This window comes from Diadema antillarum, unplaced genomic scaffold, assembly GCF_040938485.1.
Source record: "Diadema antillarum isolate AM-2024a unplaced genomic scaffold, OU_Dant_1.0 seq00000717_RagTag, whole genome shotgun sequence".
Lineage (NCBI taxonomy): Eukaryota > Metazoa > Echinodermata > Echinoidea > Diadematoida > Diadematidae > Diadema > Diadema antillarum.
This window is the reverse complement of record NW_027271621.1, coordinates 357,025-367,217: the sequence shown is the minus strand read 5'-3', so window position 1 is coordinate 367,217 and position 10,193 is coordinate 357,025.

Here is a 10,193-nt window from a genome sequence, read left to right as displayed (position 1 = left end):
GATGAATCCGATTTTAGAGCGATGTAACTTATGGCGGCCATAACTGGGGGCTTCCAAATAAGATCAAAAACACTTTTCAATGGGTTATGCAATGAGCCAGGTGCGTTGCAATGTCAGTGCATAAAATAATCATCTTTTGTTAGGCGTACTTGAAGCCCCTCCCCACCCCCACCCCCCGCCACACACACAGTTAGAAATTACCATGAAAAATAGTACCCAAACCGAACTGGGCCCCGTTTTATCAAAAGATAAATTCGATTGTAAATTTTCTTAACACACAGGCTGCCATAGACTTACAGTTGAAATCAACTATATAATCAATTTTAACTCTTCATAAAACAGGGTCCTGGTCTATTGTTCATGCAGATGGTTTATATAATTTCACATCAGGCACCACATACACTAAATCATTAGTGCCATGTAAAGATTTGTAGAATTCATTGTGGTCCTTGAACCGATACTTTGAAAAACCCAAAATATGATACACTGAGCAAGGATGATGACACAGAGGCTCACATATTCCAGTAATGTCCAATGTACCTTGGTACTATACAATACCACTTGCTCAACAATTTCACCTGTGAAGAATTTATGCATGCTTTCTTCTTCTTTTTTCTGCTTCCTTGACGCACCCAACCATGCATTCGTATGCTGATACATGTATGCCATCATCCTTGTTGATTGTGATTGTCGAGAACGTTGAAAATTTCCTTATTCGTTATCCCATGACCCAGTATTACCAATTTATAAATGTTCAAATGCCAAAGTCCGAAAGTCATCCGGAAGTTTCCATGAATGAAGTCATAAAGGGCGGTGACTGGGCTCAGTCGGTAGCGCGTCTGTCTCCAAATCCAAAGGACCCGGGTTCGATTCCTGAGTCTAAATTTGTATACAATGTTATGTGCAATCGCCCTGTTATCCTAATGTTGTCTCTATAAAGAGGCAAAACACTCTGTGCCTCCGATAGGGCATAAAATGGAGGTCCGTTTGTGTGAGAGAGTCACAACCGATGGGGATAATAAAAGATCCCGCTTCATTCATTCATCAGTGAAGTGGTCCGCTTCACACCCATGGAAGACCAGCTCTTGCAGCTGAATATTGCCAATCCACTCAGTTGGAAAATTGAAACAAACAAACAAACTAACAAACAAACAAACAAACAAACAAACACACATACAGATGTATTGCAACTGAGTCAATAGAGGGCGCCTTATCAGTTGGCAGCGTGACAAGGTGGCCGTTCAAGAGGCGGTACATGAGGAGGTGCTCGTTGTATTGTTTCGTTATTCTTGAAATTACCTTCGCTGCCCCAATACCAAGGAAGTTTCACACACTAAGCCTATATTTGGCCATACCGAGGATGTACTAAACCATACCCTCTTGGTCATACAAACGACTATTTCATGCAGTGCGTTCTCATACGGGTATACGATCATGTATGATATTTTGACCGAGGTAATGTCAGGACCCATGACGTTAGGAAAGGCTACTATTCTGGCAGCCTATATTGATAATTAGTTCCTGTTGGTTTGGCTTTGAACCCTTCATGTCATTTGCCATAATTTAATGCAAATAACAGAATGAGTCCCAAACAAGCTACATTGCTACACCAGCTGTGGGGAGATTGTACATTGCCAATCATTGTTCTACCGAGCACCAAATTACAATTAAATGATTTGATGACTCTGTACATGCCCCATTGAATTGCCCTACTTCATAATAGAGTCAAAACACTAGCCATTTGATGATAATGTAATGATGTGACCAAATAAAACTTTTTGACGATTAGAGAATTTATTATATAATTGTAGAAAAAAAAAACCACCCAGATAACCTTCTCGCAAGTCATTACTGTAATCTGTAATGATCTACGTATGATGTTTGACCTTTGACACAATCTGTTTCCGGTCCCCCATTCATCTCACCGGTGGTCAAGTCGTCTCAAGTGCTCCACATGACATTTTCCAACTCCATTGAGCTATTCTCTCGAATCAAGTCAAAAGGTCTTGACTCTCTCCCATCCACAGTCTCAAATTTGCTGTTGTTGCCATTGCTGTCGTTGTTGTTGTTGTTGTTGTTGTTGCTGCTGCTGCTGTTGTTGTTGTTTTAATGCAGATGTCACACTGGATAAAGATGGACACACGATAAATGAATAATGTTCAAATTCGGCTCCGATCGTATATAAACTTATCAGGTCATTCATGAGGACATCTCAAGCCATTGTAATAAACTATGACCGCCGATGGAGTGTTTCAGGATCCGGCGGCAACTTCGTGAGCGGTTGCAAAATCTTCGCCAAGCAAAAAGAAAGAAAAAACAAAACAAAACAAAAACTAAAACTAAAACAAAAACCCAGTGATAAAATAAAAAAGAAAAGAAAAGAAAATAATAAAAAGTAGCCCGAAGATCTTGCGAAGGTTCATTCATGATAAACATCAACATCTTCGTGGCCCTGGTGTCATCGTGTAGTCTTCTGTAGGTATCGTGTTTGCTTCGGCTATTGATTGGATTTTGATCCGAGTTTGAGGCCAACTTAGTGCGAAATTGAAAATTTCATGTTCGTATATGGCCATCCTTGTGTCTATTTCGGGAGAGTGTGACGCCAACCCTATGGTTTATGGTAGTCTCCCTTTTTCGGTATATAAGATGGATGTTGATGCCCAGCTGGTAAATCCTTGAACCTCGAACATTCTCCTCGAGTAATGTCGAGGACCATTTTTCTAGGTGGATGCAGCGATGGTCACACCCTATAGCATAGACATGCAGCCATTCATTGGGACCTGGAGGGCATAGAACTTTGGTTGACGGACTGTCAAGGAGTGGGAGACCGCTATAGATCATCCCTTCCGTGACTAGAGACAGGAATATAGTTCAGTTCAGTTCACTTCAATTGAGATTTATTTCTTATTTCTTTCCATTCCATTCGTTCGCAAAAAACAAAACAAAACAAAAACCCCGTTAAAATACAGAGTATACATCATACAATCATTTTTTGAAATCATTTTCTAGAAAATACGCAATAAAAGTATCATGAAGTATACTAAACTATACATACAATTTTATCAAATCACCAAGATATCAAAGTACACTTCAAGATTGACAAAAAGAAAAGCATTAGAATGGAAAAAAGTGGCTTACTGAAAAGCAGGGGCTCGTAAGATGTGGGTCACTTGAGGGTTAATAATAAATGCACTATATATCATTCGAAATTAATTCATTTGTAACAAAAAAATCATTATAAACAATAGCAATATAAAAATAAAACAATATGGAGAACCGTGATCATCACAGTATGAAACAGACGTGGCACTGCTTATTGGACAGTATCACCTCTATCTTTCTCGGATGTGAAATGCCCTCTGTTCGCAGGATTTATTTCCTGTGGGATCACATCCTGACACAGAAAAAGAGGGGGAACCAATCTCGAATATCAGTAACAATGCGACTGTATGAAAGCACATGTTGGTATGGTCATTGTTCTTGCGATATAATTGGTTTAACGGCTGGGCATATCTTTATATTACTAATACATGCACCAACACTGGTAACAAACACATATTATTCATATATATGTAATGTATATATATATATATATATATATATATATATATATATATATATATATATATATATATTATATTTCCTCATTGCAGTCAGTATATTATGACTGCGTTCTGATAGCCATAAAAGAAACTTTTATGTATTGTAAGTTGTGAGTATTATCTATTCATTCTTCTGAGGTTCTTCTGATGCAAACAAGGAAATATCCTTGATCCAGAGAAGAAACCTTCGCGCCTGCTCACGTGAGCCAAGATCCAGAGCAAAGTAGTGGCTGCAAGGAGATTATTATTCCATCTACCCGCTTTAACCTTGCCGATCTACTCACGCCTGTATAACACAGTGGACCTTGGAATTGACGACTAGTATAGTTCGCATGATATACGTGTTTGTATTTGAATGTAAACAGATCGTTTAGTTTTGGTTGAGACCTAACTTCAGGTTCCTAACATTTTTGGTGAGATAATGAGAAGTCTCCTCTGAAATGTGAAAGAGGATGTAGTTCTAAGAGAAATTCAACGTTTATTTGACGGAAATTGGTTTTGAAATGACTGAGATATCCAAAACAGAGCGATCCTTATATAAGGTGGGACCCACCTTTTATTACAATCGCTTTGTTTTACTTTATTTTTTGGATATCTCAGCGATTCCAAAACCAATTTTCATCAGATAAACTTTGAATTCCTTTTAGAATGGTATGCTCCGTACTATTTCATAAGTAGTTTCTTGGTATCTCGCAAAAAGTTAAAAGCCCATCCTCTGTAAGGAAACCACGCACAAAGGAACGAGTCTTGCTTGGAAGTAGAACATTATGGCAAATAGGCACCACTTGGCGATTTGCTAGAATATCAGGACACCTGACAGCAAAGTCATAAGGCAAACAGCGTATACATTTCCACAAAAGTTTTGATGGCAATCATGATAAAGTCGCTTTTTCTCCTCAGTGGTAGTTTCATTCATTACCATTGTAAACTTGTCACTGCTGTACAGGTAACAAAATACTCACAATTTGGAAACAAGTAAAATAAGTAAATAAATTATTGTTATGTAAGTCTGTATATATGGTATATATCTATATAGAGCTTCTTCTTTTTTTCACCAAGTAGAAATTAAAACTGCGGATGTGGTTACACAAACCAGGGAGGTGAGACAACTCTCACCTCCCTGCACAAACACCAGCATAAACACACAGCACACAAGCACACACACACACACGCACATGCACAGAAACTTACGCATTACATAATATTATTATCATTTTTGTGTGTGTGTGTGGGGGGGGGGGGGGGGGGGACTGTATTGCTTTCTCCTATCGTATTCATACCCGAAAATCAGTTTTCTCATATCGTATTTTAACCCCATAAACAATCCATGACGGAAATGTCACTGTGCTATTTTGTAGTCACTGTCCATCAAAATCAACCTAATTGCAATTTAACAATAAGTAGGGCCTGTAAACACTCACACGCACGCACACATGCGTGACATCGCCTGTGCTCGAAAATAAAGAATTAATGTTATAAGTTCCCGATTTGAACACCTATCAAATGCGTAAACAGAATTTTCACGGTGAAAAGTCGTGAATGTAATGCTCGAAAGAGCGCAGACAAGACGGTAATTTTCCATTACCTTTGTATTCATCCATTATAGAGGTATCGGAGGTTAGTAGGCCTTTATACCTTATTGATATAATGTGTAGACTATTGACAATTACATCGATGTGTAGTATGCGTAGAATTATCATGTGGTAATTAAAAAAAATCGTGTTTATTATTTGATATAGCGAATGTTTGCCTCTTCTATATTGCGATGTACAGGATAGAATCGGTCCGTGTATTGTTATGGACCAATTCTGTTTGGGTGCTGTTTCTATGTTGATATCTATTTCAGCCAAAACGGGGGGGGGGGATCAGTATTCCTAACAAAAGTTCATTTATGCACTGACATAGCAATGTACCTCACTCATTGCATAACACAATGAATCATTAGATTCTTTTCTTTCTATGTTGAAAGCATCCCCCGCCCCAGTTATGACCGACATTAATACAGACTACAGTGATTTAAAGGAGACCTCAAGATGATTTTTCAGACTTTTGCATCTGAACATCTGTAAATAATAATCGGTTATACTGGGTACAGAGTTTCAGAATTTATAGTGACTAGGCTGCGGAATAATAATGTTTGCAAAATTCAAAACAAATCACAATGAGCGAGGATGATGACATAGCAGCTTCACATATTATTTAGAATGCATAATTGGGTGCTCAATGAATCAGCGCAAAAGAAAAAAAAACATGCATAAATTCAACATGGGTGAACTTGCTAAGCAAGTGGTATTGCCTATAGGAAGTACATTGCTATATTTCTGATATATGTTAACTTCTAGTCTGTGCCATCATCCGTGTTCAGTGTAACGTGTTTTGAGTTTTTCAGAGTATTGGCTTGTTTGCCTATAAAGACCACAATAAATTCCACAAATCTATACAAGGCATTATCAGTCTACAAGTTGTATGTACTAAATAATGTGAAATATATAAACTGTTTGGAATGTCCTTTTAAAACCGATTGGTCTAAAGACACAGTCTTATCCAACATTATTATAGTTGACATTTTATAGGCTCGTACTACTATTGTAGGCACCTCCGAATTAAGCGGTGGAAATGAAAACGATAATATACGAATAGTTGTGTGAAACCAATGCATAATATCAAGGAATTTACTGCGGTTCTGTATGGACAGTGCATGCAGATGATATTCGAAGGTTCGTAATTAATTCCGAAGGTTTGTTAGCCCTTGCGTGTTTTGTTTTATTTTGTTTTTAGTTTTAGTTTTCGGATTAACGAAACTTAATTCATTTTCGGACACACGGACCTTCGGGATATGTAACAAAACTAAATATTCAGAGAGAAACTGTTTAGATTACGTGTATACGAATGGTTGTGTGAAACCCCAATACGGAATGGTATACCCCAGAAATAGCTCAAGCAAAACTGCTCCGTAGACAGTTGGAAAGGAAGTCAAGGTCCACAAAACTGGAGATTCACAAGCAGATGTATCATGCACAAAGGCGATGTGTAAATGCCTTGATTAAAGATGTTAAGTTACAATATCATTCAAAAAAAGGTTACAGAGTGTGGGAGAGATACAAAGAAGTTGTACAAAGTTGCTAATGATTTACCTACCGAAAACAACGATCTCCTTTGCCAGAAAACCTCACTCATGGTGATCAAGTTGAGTTAGCCAATTGTTTTAATCAATATTTCATTGATAAAATTGTGGCAATCCAACGGAGTTTCCCAACTCGTTGTGAACAGCCAAATGACATTGTATGTGAAGTCAAGTCAGAATTGAGTGAGTTTCAGTCTGTCACTGTTAATGAGATAGAAAAGCTTATTAAGAACTCACCTAACAAATCATGTGAACTTGATCCAATCCCAACAGATTTGGTTAAGAAGTGTGGCAGAGTTTTAGCACCCGATATCACAAGAATCATAAATGCTAGCCTGAGATTAGGTGTAGTTCCACAGGTGTGTAAAAAAGCAGTTATTCATCCAACTTTGAAAAAAGCAGGCTTAGATCAGGAGTGTCTAAAAAATTACCGCCCAATTTCAAATTTACCTTATTTAAGTAAATTGCTTGAAAAGGTTGTTTTCTCACAACTGACAATGTATCTGCAAGATAATGAATTGCTTGATTCATTTTGATCTGCGTACAAGCCTGGTCATAGTGTAGAAACACTGTTAGTCAACTTATCAGATATTGTGTTCAGAGAATTAGATAGTGGTAACATCACTGCTCTTATCATGCTTGATATGAGCTCAGCTTTTGACACAGTCGATCATGCTATTCTGATTCAACGATTGAGATATTTGGGCATCAAAGGAACTGTTCTTGATTGGTTTATATCCTACTTATGTGATCGATCTCATTATGTCAGAATTGGTGATTCTACCTCTTGTAAAACTATGACAAAGTTTGGTGTACCTTAAGGTTCTGTTGGAGGCCCGCTGCTTTTTTCTCTGTATATGCAACCAATTAGTGAAGTATTTCGCAAGCATTGTATTAGTTATCATTGTTATGCGGATGATAAACAACTATATTTGTCTTTTAAACCCACTGTGTCTTCATTGTCATCCGCCATTGCAAAACTCGAAACATGTTTGCAAGACCTGAAAATCTGGCTTACATCCAATGGCCTTAAACTAAATGATGATAAATCTGAGTTTCTGTTATTGGGATCAAAGCATATGTTAAGCAAAGTTGATTATCAGTCATGTCATGTCAACATCGGTAGCACTTGCATTACTCCGTCGAAAACAGCCCGTAATTTAGGTGTCATATTTGATCAGGAAATGTCATTTCGAAGTCATGTAACTCATATTCAGCGGAATGTTCGATATCAGTTGCGTAATTTTAGTTTCATAAAGAAATATTTGTCTAAATCTGCAGCTGAGATACTTATTCATGCTTTGATTTCTTCTCGGTTGGATTTTTCGAATTCATTGTTGTGTAATCTTTCAAAAAAACACGTCACAAAACTTCAACGGTTGCAAAATTCTGCTGCCCGATTGTTAACTTTTACTAATAAGTTTGATTCCATGTCACCAGTTTTCCGTTCCTTACATTGGTTACCTGTAGAAAAAAGGATTATTTTCAAGATTCTGTTATTAGTACATCATTCAGTTCATTCTTTTCCCCCAATATACATAAGTAATTCTGTTCAAAAATACAATCCGACACGAAGGCTACGTTCATCATCAGATGCATTCTTACTCCAAACACCCAGAGTAAAACATGGGTATGGTGATCGTGCTTTTTCCGTTATGGGACCAAAGTTGTGGAATCAGTTACCTCTTCAGTTAAGGGAACTGTCATCTACAGAGTTATTCAAATCCAAACTTAAAACTTATCTGTTCCTTTCATACTGAGGACTGTAATTGCTGTATGTCATTAATATTGGATCAATATTGTATTTTTAATTGGTATATGTTGTACTCTTTATTTGGTATATATTTGTTTTTGTTTACCATTTTCTTATTTGTTGAAATGTTTGAATATGTATATGCATGTAAATATATGATATCTTTTCATTTTTGAAGCGCCATGAGCACTGAAAAGTGGACCTGTGCGCTATATAATACAAGAAGCCACTATTATTATTATTATTATTATTATTATTATTATTATTATTATTATTATTATTATACTGCTCTGAGTATTTGGTTGGCGCAATGTCGGAAATGATCTCTAAGAATTTGATGTCAAAATTTTCAGTCTGCAGACCATTAAACCAACCACGCATGGACACTCGCTCATTCCAATAATCTTTCTTCTTCTTCTTCTCCTCCTCCTCCTCCTCCTTCTTCTTCGTCATCCCTCTGCGAAAACTGATGAAATCTCGTTATGAATACTTTTGCGAAGAATGCTCGATAACCGCCAGCTCACGTGCCAACATGCCACATGATGGGAATACTTTGCCTGTGGCTAACATTGGATAAAAGATAATTATTTTCTTTCAATGCCATGAGAAGGAGCGGCGTGGCTCGGTCTTTTCAATTGACATGGAACATTTTTAGACATGAATGAATGGCTTTCGGGTTGGAGCAACCACCTAGGGAGATATATTCTTTATTTCGTAAAGATTTCCAATGGCGTGCGAAGTTTTTGATTCATCTCAAGTGGCATTGATCCGTGAAGTGCGAGGACAAAGCTACATTCTGTTTGTCGTGATCACAAGTTCACAACAGATACAATATTCTCAAAAGACGGGACATTGGCTACGTTCTGTTTATGGGCGACATTTCTATTTTCCTTGATTTACATCCCGAGAATGTTCGTAATCATGAGAGCATGATTGTTTCGTTTTCAGGCACATTTCTTTACTCTTTACATCATAATATTCTTCGGTATGCTTGTGAGTAATATCACTCTTTCGTAAATACATATGTTTTATATGAAAGTACTGAAATTCCGCGTGTAACCTTATGATGATTTTCGTCAGATTGTATTTAGGGATTTCCTGACTTGTTTGATATTTTCTCGTATATACCGAAAATCAACTTGGACGGGGAATGCCATTTCGCTTTCACGTATAAAGCGTAGTATACAGGCTCTGAAAGAGCAGAGAAATGTGCAAACTTTCTTTTTTCTGATTCAACAAATATGCATTATATTTAAATGATCGTGATTACTTGGTCTTGTCAGGGAATTGTGTTGGTACTTGTACCAATAAACTATCAGATTTCTGTTTTATTATAACCTTTTCAAATTATTCCACACTTTATAAAAGTTAAACTGATTAATTTATTTACTAACTTGAAAGGAAGAAATCAGGTCGAAACTATACTGAGATGACATCATTACTGAATAAAAACAAAACTCTATCCACACACAATAGAGCAATAATGCACCAGTCCCCCCCCCCCCCCCACACACAGGCACAAAATGTTTATATCACCAAAAGGCACGTGAATGAGAACCACATAATTCTGAAACGCATGCAGGACCATTGGTGGCAAGGGCGAATGATCAGAGAGTATGAGTCTCACGGCAATTCAGACTGTTTTCCTGTTGATTATAGTTCCAGATTTGGAAAGAAAATGAAGAAGAGGAGAACCCTCAACTTACGTGGCTGG